Source organism: Adiantum capillus-veneris, chromosome 9, assembly GCF_014529385.1.
Source record: "Adiantum capillus-veneris isolate H3 chromosome 9, ASM1452938v2, whole genome shotgun sequence".
In the NCBI taxonomy this organism is placed as follows: domain Eukaryota; kingdom Viridiplantae; phylum Streptophyta; class Polypodiopsida; order Polypodiales; family Pteridaceae; genus Adiantum; species Adiantum capillus-veneris.
Window position 1 is genome coordinate 162,690,010 of NC_140939.1, and position 18,930 is coordinate 162,708,939.

An 18,930-nucleotide genomic window follows, 5' to 3' on the forward strand; every position below is an offset into this window, starting at 1 on the left:
ACACCTGACGGTCGCTAGATCCTATGTGGAAGCAAACAAAAATTGGCTAAGAAGAAAAAGAAGACCAGTGGATGGTCTCTCATCACTTAGTGAGTTAAGTCCAAGCCACCAGTGAAAGGAGTCTAGCTCCACCCCACAGGGGAAGCGTAAATATGTACTATCGGACCTATCCTCTGGTGTAATGGGATATCTAATTTCGTACTCTATTGCACATGGCAAAGAGTTCCTGACTGATCGGGACCACCCGTCTTGTAGGCTTTGGCAACCTAAGCCAAGTCCCCACTTTCCACCCCGCACTCACACAGAGTCTTAGTGTGGCCTAATTACTAACACATTGTTGCTCAACACTTAGGGTTTTTTTTTATGATTTCCATCACAAGTTCGTTAAAATGGCCCTTCAAACATTATCAAATCAGCACAAAAACATATCTTTCCTAGGAAAAATCAACAAACAATACTTCATTAAAAGCTCCAATGTCCTAAAGTCGTGAGGATCTGTTAACTCCACCCGTTGTCAATTGGCCGCCCATACAACCAGTCCATGATTGACCCAATTCCTGGAGTAACTCTTCGGGTAAAATCATATATCCACTGCATCAAAAGCAAGCCATGGACATATCCACCACATAGAACGCAAGTCGTGGATTTAGCTCCTGCGATAACTTCACGAGCTACCACCCTGTGATCAGTAGGGGGTTTAGACTAATTCGACATTGGAATAATAAATGAAATCTGGTTGAGATAATTTTTCTTAGCAACCATTCTTTCCTGTCTCAAAACAGTCTTTCCAAAAAACATTTCTTTCCTACTTAATTTAGACTTGAATTTGAATAAAACCATTAAAGTACTTATGCCGTTGTCTCAGTTGGATTTCCAACATGTGTGCGCTCCTTGCCGCACTGTCGAAGCAAGAGACTTGCCTAACACTGTGTGCGAGCCACAGACGGCTCCAAGCACACAACTAGCTTAACTAGTAAGCTCAAAAGAGGGCAATGGTGTGTCACTCACCGCTCTATGCTCCTGCCGTGGAGGATTCCTCACCGCGAAGAAGAAGGAGACGCTGCTACGTCGCGCTCAACCGCTTCACCGCCGTCGTGTCGCCGCAATGCTCGATCGCACTCTCTCTCTCTCTCTCTCTCTCTCACACACACACACACACACACATACACACACACACACACACACACACACACAAGGAGGTGAAGAAGAAGAAGATGGAGATGGAGATGGAGCAAAAGCACTCTTCTATTGCACAAATGAGAGAATGAGTGAATTTTAGGTTTAGTTGGCTTTTATATGAGCTCACCCCATTCACACTTGGGCGCCCATGCTTAGCCAACTAATCCCTTGAATGTCCCAGTTAGAGTGCGCCTCTCATCGGCGATCACTCTTATCCCTTTCCTATTGGACTGACAAGCCCGGTACCTGACTCTACCAAATAAATAATACAATGTCCACCGTAGGTTACAACGTCCATCGCGTAGGTGATAGGGTGTCCGTGAGCCGTGAGGGTTAACATGCCCCCCTTCCTGATGTAGATTCCGTCCTCGGAAGCTATTGAGCTGAAGCTCGTTGGTCGAGGTGGAAGAGCATTTGAGATGAATGTCCTTAGCCTTCTTCAGTCACTGCAAAATCAAACAACATTGCACAGTAATTGCATTCTCATAAGCGATTAAAAAGCATATGCAATTTTAGGCAGACAATTGATTGGTAACAGAATTTTAAACAATTTGTTAGCAATAAGAATTAAATTGCAATGTAATCAAATGCATAAACAGATGTAAAGGTAAAAAATTAAACAAGTCTGGGGTCGCTAATTTAACGGTCGAAAGGCACTAGAGATCGACTATTAATACCATGGGTAAGCTTCTTAATTTTCTCTGGTTAATTAAGTTGTTTAATCGCGAGAGCCAAGTATTTCATGTTCGAGGGCTGACTAGAGGCTATACCTAGAGGACCTTGTAGTTAAGCTACGATAAAAGGAATTTCTTATGAAATCATTGCCTGACTGATTACCTTTTCTTTGACCCCCCAAAGTCTTTTCACAGTGATTCAATTTGATGTGTGTGCTTATTTTGTATGCCTGGGCTTTTTTGCTTTTCAAGGAAAAGCGCCCACACTGGGAACCTCTAGGGCTCTAGTACCATAGGCAATACATGTGAGTGAAGTACCAAATCAAGCTGAGATTTCTCTTCCAGCTTAAGATTTTACATTGTGGCACTTTGATTTTTTGTTTGTTCATTTTCAGCATTTTAATTTTGTAACTTTGGGGGGTCATATAACACTGATACACCTCCACAGGCTCATCACACTAGTAAACTCCCTTTATAATACTTAAGCTAAAGGTCAATAGGGTCAAGCCCACTAGAAAGCCCTAGTACATTTCACACAATGCTGGCCGTTTGGAAGATAACCATCCTTCAAGGTTAATGGTTCTTTTTTTCTTCCCTAATGCAAAGGTTGTAATTACCTACTTAAAGTCTCGGACAGTAGCACACTCATCTATCATAAACGATAGATCATTGTGAGTTGCTATAGACACCACATTAACCCTTGGCCGTTGTGAAAGTGCATCGACCACTTGATTGTGCTTGCCAGCAATGTGAGCAATATGAAATTTAAATTGCGAAAGAGAATTTGCCCACCTCATTTGTTTGTTGAAAAGCTTGGTTTGTGTCATGAAGTTCTTGAGGCTTTGTGATCCATTTGTAGGATGAATGGAGTCTCCAATAAATAGTGCTTCCATGTGTTTAGGGCATGTAGAACAGCTAAAAGCTCTTTCCCATAAATGCCCAAGACCCGTTCATTGGCATGGCATGCCCTTCTTGAAGCAAAACTACTCCAAGGCAATCACCACAAGCATCACATTGGACCTCAAATGGCTTTGAGAGATCTGGAAGCATGAGGACTGGTTGAGAGGTAAGATTCTCTTTGAGCTTGTCAAAAGCTTTTTGCTCCTTAGCAGTCCATGAATACTTAACGTTCTTCTTTGTTAAGTCATGTAATGGTCCTGCTATTTGAGAGAATTTTGATATGAAGCATCTATAGTATGCACACATACCAATAAAGCTTCTTAGCTCATGTAGATTCCTTGGATTAGGCCATGCTTTTATTACCTCCAACTTTGATGGATCCATACGGATACCATCTTGAGAGATAATGTGACCTGAATATTGAATCTCTTGTAGAAAAAAATCACTTTTCTTTTGATTAATGAAAATATTATTTTCTCTCACAACTTGAAAGATTACTTGGAGGTGTCACTTGTACTCCTCAAGAGAATTTGAGTGGCATGAATATTTTTGTCCATCGTGAGTTTGAATGCGGTTGGAGCATTTGTCAGGCCAAAACTTGTAACTTATCAAATAGATCTTCTACTCTAGGCACGGATTTTTATTTTTTTTAATTGTGATCCTATTTAGTGCTCTATAGTCGACACACATGTGATATATGTCATCTTTCTTTTGCACTAAAAGTACTGGTGAACAAAATGGAGAGGACCTAACCCTCACCATTCCTTTTTTCACCAATTCATGCACTTGCCTCATGATCTCCTCTTGTTGAGCTTGTGAAACTCAATAAGGAGGTTTATTAGGCTGTGAGCTTCCTAGTAGAAGCTCTATTGCATGGTCATCATCCCCTCGTTTTGGAGGTAGTTCTCTAGGGATGTCATCAATGAAAACATCTTGGAATCCATTTAGGAAATTATACAACTCTAATTCCTCTTGATTCCCTTTATTGCTACTTGTGAAAACATTAGAATCATTTAACAAAAATCATATACGCAAAAATAGAGCTTTTCATTGACTTATCAAAAGCAAGCATATTACCAGGGATATGGTGTTCCGCAAATTATTAGCATCTATGTACATACTCTTTTCTTTGTAGGTGAAATAGATTCTCCTTTCAGGGAACTTCATGTTGTAGGCCATGCGGTTGAACCATGGTGCCCTAGGATAGCATTCTCATGTTGGAGAGGAGAGATAAAAAAAATCTTCTTTGTTGACGTAGCTTTGGACATGAAGCCTCAACTTCCCAATCAAGGGAGTAACGGAGGCTTTCTATCCCTTAAAAGCTGTGTGAGCAGTTACAATATCTCCCATCTCAAAAGCTTGAATGTCCAACTTGGTGGCCAACTCCGTTGATATGAAGTTGTGAGTAGAGCTAGGGTCAAACAAGATGAGGGCATCATGCTCCCTTACTTTTCCCCAAGCATAGGAGAGGAATGAGCCTTTGCAATGAGTATCCTCTTTTGGAGCTTTAACCATGGAAGCTCTAGGAGTGTCATTGCATACATTTCTTTTGGGGCAAGAACGATAACCATGTCCTTGCTCCCCACACTTAAAGCATTTATGGTCTTTATGAAAGGCCTCTAATTCTTCAAGGGAAAGCTTATTTTTACCTTTGTAAGCTTCTTTCTCCTTGGCCTTGTTGTTGTTGGTGTTGGCTTGGGAAAAGATTTGAGCATTGCTCTTCCCTTTAGCTTCATTTCGATCCTTGTTTTCCATGGGCTTGAAATTTCTTTTCGCCCCTTGTTGGAAATTGATCCTCGAAGCAACCATAGTGTAGTGGATGGCTTTGGTGATAGTGCTAGGCTGTTGTGAGCTAACATACTCGGCCATTTCTTCAAGTAATACCCCACAAAATTGTTGCTTTTGTTTGACGAAGTCTATCCTTTGAAAGACTGTAGCTTTGAGATGTAAATCCCAAAACTTGTCTACATATTTGTGGATAGACTTGTTGAAGAGTAGATTCAAACTTTGCCGTTCGGTAAGCACTTTGTCATTTGCATCACTTGCAAGGAATTGCTTCATGATGGAAACTTATAGAGTTTTCCATGTCTTTGGGGCCTCACCATTGCCACGAAAGCTAGTCCACCATTGACAAGCATATTTCTGGAAGTGCATATCTACATGGTGTAGCTTGGAGGACTCCGTGAAGCCCTTGTCTCCAAAGGCCGCATCAAATTGTAAGATGAAGGCCAATACCTTGTTGGTGGCACCAAAGGTGCCATCAAAGGTGAGAAAAGAGATACTCTTTCCTTCCTCTTTGAATTTCTTAAGCTTTTGGGACCTTCACCGTGTAGGGTAAGTTTTGCGATGTCCTCTCCTCTTGTATTCTCTAGGAGAATAACTATTTATTTCGTTGGAAGAGGAGGAAGGTGAAGAAGAAGGAGAAGAGGGTGACCTCTTTCTTGCCTTTTTCTTCCTTTGTTTCCTCTCTTCCCTTTCAGAGTGACGAGGAGAAGGACTTTGGGTTGACCCTTTCCTCTTGGGAGGAGTTGGCGATAGTCTAGACGGCCGTCTTCGTGGAGCCACATCTTTAGAGGAACTTAGGGATTTGATTTTTTCTTGTTCTTTGGATTCCTCCTCTCTTATGGGATAGAGTCTTCTTTTGGGAGTCTCATCAAGAGGCCTCCTAAACTCTCTCTCCTCTTGGAGAGGAAGAAAAATCCCATAAGCATGAAGTTGTTGGGTAACTTCCACTTGCAAAGTAGGGTTGTCTATAGCTTGACGCAACCTAGTAAGATAATTAACAAACATGGGGGAATTATCCTTAGCACCTTCATGTGCAAAATCAAAGTTATCAATGTTCATTCTACTCTCTTGGGTAGTGTTAACCATGCTAATTATACTTATGTGCTTACTTAATGTATCCTTTGGCAATTCAAAACCTTACTTGCTACTCCTCTTAGCCTTCGAAAATAAGCACTTACGTATTTACACCCACGGCTCAGATTGGTTAATTATAGAGAGTAGTGGAGTGGGTCTATCATAGTAGAATTGCCAAGGGATAGCTCTCTTCGGACTTATTATGGCTCAATAATGGTAAAGCCGTAGGCAAGTCTAAAAAGACTCCATTATTAAGACCAAAGCTCCCGAGGTGTGCACCATATCCCACATAGTGGACACAACAAAAATTGATAATAGATCCCAGTCCCACTTACCCTAATATAACTAACAAAATCAACCATTAATAGGCTACTTAAGGACGTCTCTTCTTAAGCAAGAAAAGAGAAACCAAATGCTCTGATACCAATGTAATGGAAATGGCCTATGAACCATTAATATCCCAGTCCCACTTATTGAGGATAGCGGGATTAAGAGAATTAGAGTGATCATTTTTATAAGATTACTTTGAGAACATAGAGGATGAACTTAATTGATGGTAGCAACATGAACATAGTACTTAATTAACTTGACATGAACAATACTTTTGCAAGAGAGAGAGTATTACAGAACATGACAATAGTTGAGGACCGGATTTACTTGGAGCCGGTCCCCCCTCCAAAAGGGGTTTGTATTATAGATTCTCCCATCAAGAGAGACTTGGTCCAATACAATCTTTGTGTTCCTTGTGACCTTGGTGATGCTATGAAGATGGACAGCTTCATGCATCACGAGCATAACATAAACTTTGCAAAAAGCATTAACTATCCCAAGCCTCAGTCCCAAGGCCTCAAACACCTTCGAAGGTGGAGAGAGCTAGTGGGGAATGAGGGTAGGGAAGAGGAAGAAGAATCATTCATAGGAGAAAGAAATAGTTCCTCACTTATCATCACTCTTCTTGCTTAGCATAGCATAATAGCATAGTAATGAAGATGAAGCAGATGGAAAGCTTAACCATTGAAGTAGGGCTCTTGGTTGGATTTGCATTCCATAGCCAAGAGTGTTGGTGTAGGCTCTCCACTTCTCAACAAGCTTGGAGAAGGAGATGGAGCTCTTGCACTTTGCACTCCATATAATGAGGGGAGAATATGTGTGTGTGTGTGTGGGAGAGTATACCCCCCTCTCATGCTTGGTCCACACCTCTCTCTCTCTCTCTCTCTCTCTCTCTTGTATTATTTTATTGTTTCATTTGGACATGTGTCCTCTTTTTCCTCTTTGAGAGAAAGAACTTAATTATTTATTTTTATGTATCTAAGTTCTCATTGGACCCCTTTAAAACCTATCCAATAGCATTCAAGCACATCATGAGTGCCACATATGGAGGATCATTTGAACATGTATCTTTTATGATTATTAAGTCATTTGATTGAATTGAATACTTCAAGGACTTAGTCAATCAAGCAAGCATGTGTCTTTTATGCTTCTTAAGTCATTTGTTTTGAATTGTGTTTTGAATTGAATACTTCAAGCCCTAGTCAATCAAGCATGGAAACGTGCATGCCTCTTGAGAATTTATCTTTGAATTTAACATTTCAAAAACCTTAGTCATTTAAGCATAAAAATCACCTCAAGCTTTGAGCAAGGTTCCCACAACCACTTTAAGCATCTTAACATCTCATGCTTGGGTAAGATTCCCACCTAGAGGTTAGCTCTAGCTTGCATAAGGTCAAAGGACTTTTTAAAGCTAACTTTTGGAGGTCTTTAATGAAGCTAACCCTAAGGTCTTTTAAGATCGATTAGATGCACGTTGCTCTTTGATAGACTACCTCCATTTGGACCCTTTTTGAGATGTAACCATCTCTCCTCTTGGTCCCTTGCTGAGGTAAATCTAGAAGCATTTATTGCACATTGCTCTTTGGTAGACCGTCTCCTTTTGGACCCCTATTGAAATGCAACCATTTCTCCTTTTGATCCCCTGTTGAAATAGGTCTAGAAGCACATATATATATCCTTACTCTTGTTCCCCTTTTATCTTCCCATATTAAGTGATCAGTTTAATATGAGAAAATCATTTGGTAAAGTTAGATATTATATTTTATGACAAAATTCTTTGAGGTGAACCTTAGAATATCTAGGTTTGAAAGCCTTGGAAAATCTTGCAAATGGGCACCAAATGCCTTGCAGTAGCCTTGAAGAAAAACACAAAAAGAGTAGTGTTGAATTTTTGATGCGATCAAGAAAGGCATTCCACTACAAAAGAGCTACCCTGTGTACCTTGGAGTACTCGTGGCACACACACAAGTCATTATGAGGTTGATCTTATAGTTGTGAGGTAGCGTAAACAACAATAAAGCTCACAATTGTAGACAAGAAGCAATAGCACCGATATTTCAAAACCAAGGGGTGACTTTTGTTGGGTGTTCCATGCTGAAAATTAGCATAACAGAAATAAGACAACGACGTGCAGCACTCGATGCATGCGATATGGCCGAGGCATGTGTGACATCCACACACACCCTGCATCTCGACATCAACAACCTATTTGTCTTCGAGCATCTTCTCCTTGACATATTCAACATGACTTTGACAACATCAACATTCAACTCTGGATTCTCACAGAGATGCGGGTCATCAGTCTCTCTGTTAGTTTGCATACATACATGCTCTCTAGTAGAGAGAAAGCGATGGACAAAGAGCTTGTCGACAGTGGAAGGTAGCTTATCACTTGACATTAGCAGTGGTCTTATGCGTCCACATATATTTTATGAGGTCTCTACATTTTGAGAGCAGTTTTGCATTTCCATATACGTTTTTGGCCATTATGTATGCTCTTTGTGGTATTGCATATGCATAGCCATTGACGGCTTCTCGGAGATAGCTCGATATAGCTTCATAGGTACAAGGATAACTGCACATTAGGTCTGTTACTGAGAGGTGTTTATAGACATTATATTAGTGATTTCAATTCCAGTAAGATATGTATGCATATGGTTTTATGTATGACTAGCTCTTGAGAGGAATTGTGCTTTGTTAAGAGAGTGATATTTGCTTGCACACTTGTTGGCGCCTATTTGAGTGCATGCCCACACTTAGCAGTGCTTGTTACGACTCATGTACATTGTGTTGTAGATATTGCCAATGTACACCATTGTGGAGCCTATTTTGGCTTGATTTGACAGCCTTGACCGTTTTTGAGACTTGGTTTGAAAGAGCCCTTTTTGAGACTGTGATTAGTCATTGTATCTACATAGCCTTTTGTGACGGTCGTATGTGAGGTTTTTTTTAAGCCAAAAATTCGGGGCCATGTTACACATGTAAGGTTGATTAGGTTGCTAGAGATCCCTACTCGTGGCCTCGCCATGGATATGTATAGAGGAGTATAGGTGCTTTGACATCAAGTTAGTAGTCTTTTGACATTGTTTTTTGAGTAGTATATGCCAGTTGATACCCTATTAGCACTCTTTTTTGGTTTATGCATTGATTTTTGATGAGATTTGGTTGCATTTTTTATATGTGTACAGTGGAGACTTTGGAAAAAAATTAGTTAAAATTTTTCCATAAATTCTTAGTCTTGTTAGTTATGGTTGGATATTTAAAAAAGAAGATTATTATATCAAGGAGTTTAATGGCACAAACTTCATGATATGGAAGCAATGTCTGCTTGATATCTTGGTCAATAAGTGACTTGTAGTGCCTTTAAAAGAGAGCAAAGTGGATGTTTACATTGATGATCAATGGGAGGAGCTCGATGCTCGTGCTATGACAACCATTTGCAAAAGCGCTGTAATTTCTTTGGTTTTATGGTCTATAAATCTATCTCATTTTATGAATCCTTTTCTTCATTGTTTTTATTTACTTTCTAAATTGATTCTTTCCTCCGAAAGACTAATGTGTGTCCTTTTCATTTACTATTGAACCGACCTTTTCATAAGAAGCATTGAAAGATTTCATTTTTTGCCTGCTAAAGGTCTTAGTACCCAAAGGGTGAAGGTCGTTCAAATTTCTTTGAGAGACAAGTGTCCCTAAGGGACTCAAAAGTCTTGTGAATAGAAATCTAAAACTTTTGAATAGAAAGCTACTCTCCAAAGCAACATTTACTTTTTGTGCATACTTGAAAATGACTTTAGAGATCAAAACATTAAACAAAATATTCATAGGATTTTGATCTTATGATGCAATCTTCAAGAAAGTCTTTTTGTCTAAGCGGCAAGTTTCCTCCTTATACAAATACAAACTGGAAACACTAGTAGAAATTTTCAAATTTGCAAAATGTCCGAACTATTTTCTACTATATTTTATCGGGTTTTTTTCCCTTTACTATTCTTTGCAACCGGCTAATCTTGATTTTTTGGGGGACTGCTTTGTAGGTGCAAGTCCATGAATGATGGGGGAAGATTAGGTGTAAGATCACAGGAAAGGCAAATTTGCAGACTTGTAGGGACGAGTCCAAAGGTAGGGAAGGGCAACACACAGACAAAAAAAGGTTTTTGGTGACAAGAGCAGGAGATGAGGACTAGGCAATGAGGGTAGAGGGAATCTTGAAGGAATCTTTCAATCACTGTATTTTTATTTTAAGCAAGCTAGTAGGAGCCACCTTAAAAAATAGATAATACAATTCTATATTAAAACACAACAAAAATTCCATATGATTGTAAGCGGCTTACTTAAACTTACTCTCCCTCATTTCCCTTACCTTAGCAGGCCTTTGTGCCTTCTCACCTTGTTTAACACTTTGTGAAACGATGCCTTCGTTTTATATAATTACATTATTTGGCTTTCTTATCTTTTCATGTGAAGCATTGAAAGTATTCTTTTGTTGGTGTGTATAAGGTCATAGTAAATCGTTACATCTTGAGAGAAATTCAAAACCATTGGATAATAATGGTTGAGTAGTGCCATATGGCAAGTTAATGATGACAAACTTTTATTTTGCTATTTCTTGTGATAAGCGCATTAAGTGCGCTTTATCTTTTGGCTTTCTAAAAGAATCCTTAGAAGAGAGTTGGGTTAAGCATACTTACAATGTTTTCAGTGATGATTGAGACTTACCTTAAATGTGATTTTAGTTTTAAAATAGTAAACGAATCTTTATATTTCACCTTTCATTTTGCATCCTGTTATGTCTTGACTTTTCTTGCATTCTAATGTTTTAGAATGTTAAAGTGAAGCTTCACCTTGCATAATCTATACTATAATAAAAGGGGGAGGGATTCAGCCCCCCCCCCCCCCCCTCTGCCACGTGCCAATTTCTCATGCATCCGGTTGAGGGAACGATTCCTTCCGGCTGAGGGAATTTAGGAGAGAAAGGTTGAAGTGACGCTTAATTCAAATTGGAAAGCCGCCGGCATTCATATTGTGCGAGTTTCTTGAAGGCATTGAAATCTCAGCCGGTATCATCGCATGCTCCTGTTTGACGTGTTTGCTTGAAGCCGCATCCTCTCTTCAATGCCTTCTTCTTGCATAAAGTCAAGTACCATTTGTTCCAATTGATCGATGCATAGAGCAAAGAGACTTGGTAACAACGGACATCCTTGTTTAACCCCAATAGTGCTTACAATTTTTTTTTGAAATTCCTCTTCCCATGCACAATTGACAAATCACCTTCTCAGAGATTTGAGAAACCAAGAGCATAAACTCACTTGGCACTTGGAGTTCTTCCATCCTTTTCCACAAATTTTTATGTGAAATCATATCAAAGGCTTTCTTAAAGTACACAAAACAACAATACAATTGCTTGCCTTTCAACCGACTTTCCTCCATGAGAACACGAAGAGTAACAAGATGATCAATGGTGCTATGGCATCGACAAAAACCCGCTTGCCCTTTTGTACGGTTGTCATTCCCTTCAGCCCAATCACTCAATTTCATGTCCATTATGCACCCAAATAACTTTTTCCATAAGAGACCCAATCATTATAGTCCGGTAGTTGTTTACATTCTTAACATCCTCTCCTTTATGCAAAGGCTTAACCCAATTAGTACTCCAATCTTAAGGTATACCGTGTTGAAGTGCAAGGTTGAACATATCACACATCCACGCATGGGTAAAATCTCCCGTCCATTTGATCATCTCCGGCTTGATACCTTGAAGATCTCCCACTTTGCAAGTGGCCAACTTTTTAATCCCATCGCATACATCTTCAATAGTAAAAAAAGAGGGCATACATGGGAGTGAACCATAAAATGACATTTTTCAGCATTTGCTTGCTCATATAATTGCATACAATGTGTGTACATATCCACAAGACTCAAGTTACCAAAATTCTCAACTCGTCTGTCCCTCAAGTTTCTCCAAAATCTTCCACATACATGTACCTTTTCTTGGACTTGAAAAAGTTGTTGCTTTAATTCCCATCTTCTTCTCTTCTTTTGAATCAATGCCTTGTATGTATGCAAATGACTTTGATAGTTTTGTTTGTCCATAGTTACATCAAGCTTTTTCAAGGACTTTCGAGCGTCTTGAAATTCTTTATCAAACCACCTTTTGTGTGATCTATCTTTGTTGATACCATGGAGATGCTTTATGGCAAAGCATTCTTCGGCACACGGACAAGTAACATTTCTTGAAAGCTTCCCATTTAGTTTCCAATGGTGTCATATTGAAGCTTTGGCATCCATAACTTTTGCTCAACCATTTCAATGTACATTGGTGTCCGTTTGAAATCCATACATAGCAATAATTTCTATTCCCTTTGACTGATATTATCATGCTTAGTTGCTTCTCCACATGAAAGGTCAATACATAAGGTCTGATGGTCTGATTCCAGGGTCCATTGGCCAAACATAAAACTCTTTATGCGATACATGATGGCTTCAGAGAGTAGCATATAGTCATCACACTATCCCCATTATGTTTCCTACATGTAAATCCATTGGCTCCACACCACAAAGATACACCATTGGCAATGAGCAACCATGCTATTACACATGTGCAAAAGTAACTTTCCATAGTGATCCAGTTCTTTCTCATTCATTGAAGTACGATTATACATGTGAACTTTCTCTAGCTCCCTTGAAATGTATGGCATAATACCATAATCTCGCCTTCACCTTTGAAATAAGCAATGTCCTCTTCTAAATAAAAAAAATGGCGGTCTCTATCCATGCGAGCATAAAAGGGGGGATCGTGAGGATGAGGAATGTAGCACCCGGCTACAAAAATAGGTGCTTTTTTTGGTGTCATAATTTTCAACCATACATAACGTTTGTACTTGTCATCTTTCACAATTGATACAAAATCTTCCAATCATTTCTTAACCATACATGCTACCCCTCCTTGCCCTCTTTGTTGCTTGAGATTCTTTGACCACATCAATGAATGTACATTGTAATCCTCCAAGTCGTTAATCCTTTGTGTATCATGCTCTCAAGTTTCAACAAGAAGTGCAACATCAGCTTTGCTTGTTAGTTCATCAATGCCAACCCCCGCATTCCATGGGTATCCATTACAATTCCAAAAGCATAATTTCAATTGTAACTCGGTCTCAAGGGATTCACTATTAGTAATGGAGAGATGTCACCTGCGTGCATCAAAATTAGAGAAACCCCCCTATATACGGTATCTTACATGCTAACCTACCCCCTACATACGGACAAGATACGGATATTCTCGCAATGAGCCATCCCCCTCATACGGATTTTGTACGAAATGTAATGACTTGCTATTTTATGTATGCTACTAACATAACAATTTTAGAAGCACATGCTTTTGCAAAAATACATGTTGAAGTGCAAATGAACAGAAGTGTAGATTGTAGTGTGTTTTCATTTGCAATAGATGTTAAGAGAACAAACCATGAAAAACAACAAATATAATAAATACTAAATCAAAATACACCAATCAATTCAATGTGATTTATAAAAAAAAAGACATCATTTCCCTTGTAAATTGATACAAATCTCAATCTCAGAACAAATGATACCAGCCACCTATTCAGTAGGCTTCCCACATGGAATTTAAGGCACACATATGAAATGGATTGTTCTCTTAATAACAAATAATGGTATGCTCATAAACAACCATGGAAAACTTCACTTATTAAATCAAAACACGTTACAAAAGGTATTAACTTATAATTTTTTCTCTAAATGTATCTCTTTCTTATAAAAAGCTCTCTCTCTCTCTCTCTCTCTCTCTCTCTCTCTCTCTCTCTCTCTCTCACTCAGACACACACACACACACACACACACACACACACACACACACACACACACACACACACACACACACACACATATCATGTACCTAACTCAAACGTTTCTATTCTTTCTAACTTTTGCAAACAATTTGTAATAGAGTATTAGAACTATAAAATAAAGACAAACTTAAAAGTCTCCTTATTTATAGGTCAAAATTTGAAGCTTTTGTTAGAAGCATTTCCGGTTCACTTTAAGGCAAGCTTGCAATCAAGCTGGGTTATTAAAATTCAAAAGATCAAAACCAAAACTCTTGAAAAGAAAATTAAATAAATGATCCAAATAACTTTTGTTTAACAAAAGAACTAGAGTCTAGAGACCAATAGCAAGAAAAGAAGACAACAAAAGTGACTTTATAAGAAAAGAACCACTAACCAATGAATCGCAAAACCAATGATTGGGAGAACACTGATATGGATGGCGATGACAAACTCTTAGAAAGCCCATCCGTAGACAAAAGGCTTTCGATTTTTACGACATTTCCCTCCTCGCTAGAAAAATGAGTGGAGAGAAGAGATCTTCTGGGATGCGCAGCATACTCTTGAATTTAAATGCGGCTCACAATCCATAGCTGTGTGGAGGTCGGAGGAGAAGGCAGAGTACTATGTTGGTAGATACAAGGTTGATTTAAAGCCGTATTCAGACTATATCCCTGGTAAGACAGGGCGATAGCACTGATATGATGAATTAGTTATGCTCAAGAGTGGTAAACCCTTGCACCCATCTGCCAAATTTGAAGATTGCCATCAGTATCGATGCTTGCAATCATCCCCTCTGAGATCTTACACCATGAAAAAATAGGTACCATGCTTGAATGGACAGCATGAGTAAACAACGGCTTAGGGCATGGAGGTGGTCCACTTGCAGAGTAGCATCTTCCTGCGTATCAATCCTATCATAACAAAGTTTTACCTGTCAAAGCGAGTTAAGGCATATTGTAAATTCCCTCCTTTACTTCTAGAATGAAAGGCACAAATTAGACGTAGACTTCACCTGGTAAGATCCCAAACCTTCACTGTATTGTAATCACTGGATGAGGCTAATTTTGTTGCACAATTTGGATCCCATTCTACGTGGTACACGTCTCCCCTTCATTAAACAACTCGCTTAATATTGTCATGATTGAAAAGTTATGAGCATCGTTAAGAGACACATCTCATTGAAGGAAGAATGAAAAATATACAAAGATGAAACAAATTAAGCCTAGACAACGTACATGCAGGCTTTCAGCTTTCATGCTTTCACAAACAAAGTCGATGCAAAAACGTATTAAAACATACAAGGTACTGGCACAAAATCTATACTCTTGACGTATCCAAAGCAGAACATGACAATGTAAATTAGCATATATAACCGTGGTTTAAGAGCTTGTGAAGAGGTTGCAAAAGATGACGCTAATCATGCAGGGCCAAAGTCTCGTCGCCAGATCCCATGACAACCAATTCTTTATTCACTGGTTCAAAAGCCAAACAATTTACCTAGAGAGACAAATATGTAGACCTTCAAATCTTGAGAGATCCCAGATTAAGACTAGAGAAAAATCTAGTTACCCATGATTTGTCATTAACTTTAATCGTTTGTGTGGGCTTAGTCGATGCATGGTGGTCCCAAATAAGAAGCTGTCCATCAATTCCTACAGATACAAATAGCTCATCAGAATCTGAATGCCATCCCACATCTGTAACCGCACTAGACCCTGCATTCACAAACTTGTAACGTGTTAAGCCTCGTTAGTAATTATTACAAATCTGCATGAACAATTCTTTTACGTACACGCAACTTTCATATCTTAAAAAATGTTGTAACAATCGAAAGGATCATACCTGGAAAACTTGCAGAGGATGAACGACATTCCCAATTCCTGTACTACAAGAAAATCCTTGCATTAGTAGAACCACTTAGCAAGTATCCTTCTTTACGTGCACTCCATGCTAAACCATAGCCCTCTACAATGTGCCCACCTAGCCTCAGGTATGGGCGCTAGGGTTGTTGTCCGCGAATGGCGTAGGTGGATACATGGTGTAGTCACACACATGAATTTCTTCACTGACAGTTTTTGTTGCAATAATGATTGGCTTCTGGGGCATGTACCGTGCTTGTTTTTTGCCAGCATGAAAGATCTTCTGAGTTATCCCCACCTGACAGAAATGCAAAACAAAACCTAAGTAGTCCCAATTAGGCATATGTGAGACAACAAAGGTAAATCGACAAAATTTGAAGGTTTTTACACCAAATTACACTAATTTTTTCAAAATTTTGTAGGTTTTCTCACCTTCAAATGTTCAATTCAGAGGTAAATTTCATAATTTTTAGGTGGGGCTAAACCTAGATTTTTTTCGAGCACTGGTGGTAAGCTTATAAATCTAAGAGATTGAGGTTGTGGCCAAGGCTCATATCACACACGTCCGCATGTCCGCCTGGATGTGTGTTCAAATGATAGATTGATCATGGGCTGCAATGTGCGGGAAAAACCATTTTCCCAAACATACAAAATTTCTTTTCTTGAATTTGTCAAGAGGAAAATCAAAAAAATAAGTTTAGTTTTTCAAATTTTTACACTATTTCTCTCTATTTTGGGATGGAAATTCTCCTTTTGCACTCAACCAGAATTTTTAAAAATATTTTTACCGAACACTGATGGGCTGGGAGGAATGTTTGGACCTATAGTCGTTTCCTGTCAAAATCAATTTGTTCCACATTCTTAATTTTTTCGATTTGTGATTGACACACATGCTGCCCAATATTGCACTTTCTGACATGTCCGATCGTTCGTGTATGGCACGGGCCTAAGATAAAGCTCTATCATTTTGTAATGTAAGCCCATATCACACCAAGGCAATGGACACAGCTGACCTAGCGGAGCTTGGGGGGCACCTGGAAAAGGTGTGCTGAGCTTTCTGAGCCTTTGTCACAGAAAGTACGAATGAGTGGGTGTATCAAATAGGAGCTGATTACAATTATGGTTGTAAAGCTGGTATCGTGGGTGCAGGAGAAGCTCTTGATCATGCCATTGGTGTTGCTATTGAGTTTGCATACAAAGAAGAAGAAGAGAAGAGTGACTTGGATGATGTGCAAGAAGACAACAATAAATAAAATGAGGGTGCAGATGTGGAGACAAAGGCTATGCAGATGATGGTATTGATGATGATGATGTTGAAGAGGCTAATGAGGGTCTGAATGTCCAAGATATTGATGCCTAGTGGCTACATAGAAGAAGATTAGTCAAGTTTATGGTAGCATCGACCCCAACAAATTTAGAATCTTGTTCAACAAGTCTTAAAGATGTTAGCTAAGGGAGACGACACGGAGGTACCTTATTTTCTCATTGGTATAGATATCTTAGTTTGCTAGTGGAGTAAATGAACTCTTTGAAATACCAAGAACAACACCCTCATGTGAAAGATTCTTTAATTGGCTTGTTAGGGCACGTATCTTATGGCATAAGCACTTAATATCCCTCCCACCCCCCCCCCCCCCCCCCCCCCCCCCCCCCCCCCCCCGGGGTAGGTCCCCCCTCCCTTATGCATACGATACAAGCATGAAATAATGGGGGGCTACCCCTATTGTATACACTTATTTCTGACCTCTAAAAACCCCCCTCTTGTACACTCACATGATACCATATGGAAATCCATAGTGAATCCCCCGGGAACTCGGTCTCATAGGTCACACATCCCTATTTGCTCGAGGGACTTGCTCCTCCTTGGGCACATCTTCTTCGTGAGAGATCTCCTTGTTTTTCTTATTCTTTTCCTCATATGTCTTGTGATGCATGTTTTGTTGCTTAATAGTGCAATATTCACATACAAAACATTTTGTATCCCTCAAATAGATCCAACTATTATCAAGGATAATCTTTTGTTTGGTCTCATCCGGCATGGTGCATACAATTGGCCGTGCTCTTGAGTGAGGAGCTCCTTGCTTACCCACTTTATGTGCTCCATAGACCATAACTCCGGACATGCCAAAGTGGGTTTTGAAGAAATCTTGGATAAGAATGGCAAGAGAAGGAGGTGTCTCCAACTTCTCTTTGGGAATTCCACGAATAACAATGTTCTTGGAACGACGCTCCCATTTCTTCAACTCCTCCATAGCTTGCATGAGTGAGGAATTAGGAACCACATTGTTACCACATACATCAGCCCAAGACTTGTTTGTGCATACATTTTTCTTATCGCATACATCCCGGATCATGGTGTCAAATTTCTCCTCTTTACATACATGGTCATGCTCTACTTTGCTCATGCGCTCCTTCAAAGCATTCAAGTCCATAAGCGAGTATTTACATTTCCTTGACTTCCTCTTCAAGTTGCATCAAACGTGTTTTTTGCATCTCAAGTGTTCTCTTGAGATTCTCATTCTCAACCACAAGTACCCTTAGTGTGCCATTCTCCATTGCAAGTGCTCGTAAGTCTTGGTCTTGTTTTCTTACAATCTCTTGCAACGATACCAAGTATGCCATGATTATGCTTTCCAATGTTGTTGGTTGGGTTGTTGTGTTGCTATCTCCACACTTAGGAGATTTAGGATCATTTTCCACAAGGGTTGTGGACCTTGTTGAAGGAGAAGAACCCTTGCGAGTGCCGGAAGACATTGTATGTAAATAATAACTAAATCGGATTAAGAACCTAAGTAACCATTGATTATTAGGAAGGCATTCCCCATGGTATTAAGAGAAGATCTCTAACACCTAACTTGGTCAAACTAGCTTAGTCGGATTGCTTGATTTTTAAACCTAGACAAGTGATTATAACAAAGTATTACATTGAATTAAATGTTTGATACTAAGCAAATGCGGTGAATATTAGGCTACCAATCACAATTAAAGCAGACAATCATAGATGCAAAAAAGATAAGGGGCAATGCTAATGGACAAGAAACACCTGTTTGTGTCGATGGTCGCTCTTGATTTGAAGAGTGAGTCGAGATAAAGATTTCATGAAGGTCCAAATCCTATCAATAGCAACACGCTCCTGTACACACTAGGAAACAAAAGGAATACCTCCAGGAGGCACATTAGTGGGAAAAGGTACCAACACTTATTGAACACAACAAAAAACATAAGGAACCCTAACCTAATTATTTGCACTCCCCCTAGAGAGTCAAGGGAATAGGATATTGTAGA

At 39.4% G+C, this 18,930-nt stretch overlaps 1 pseudogene; it reads right to left on the reverse strand.

Annotated features, from left to right (window-relative positions):
• Window positions 1–14,570: 14,570 nt before the first annotated feature.
• LOC147451501 (WD-40 repeat-containing protein MSI3-like) lies at window positions 14,571–15,823 on the reverse strand (annotated as a pseudogene).
• Between the last annotated feature and the right edge of the window lie 3,107 nt (window positions 15,824–18,930).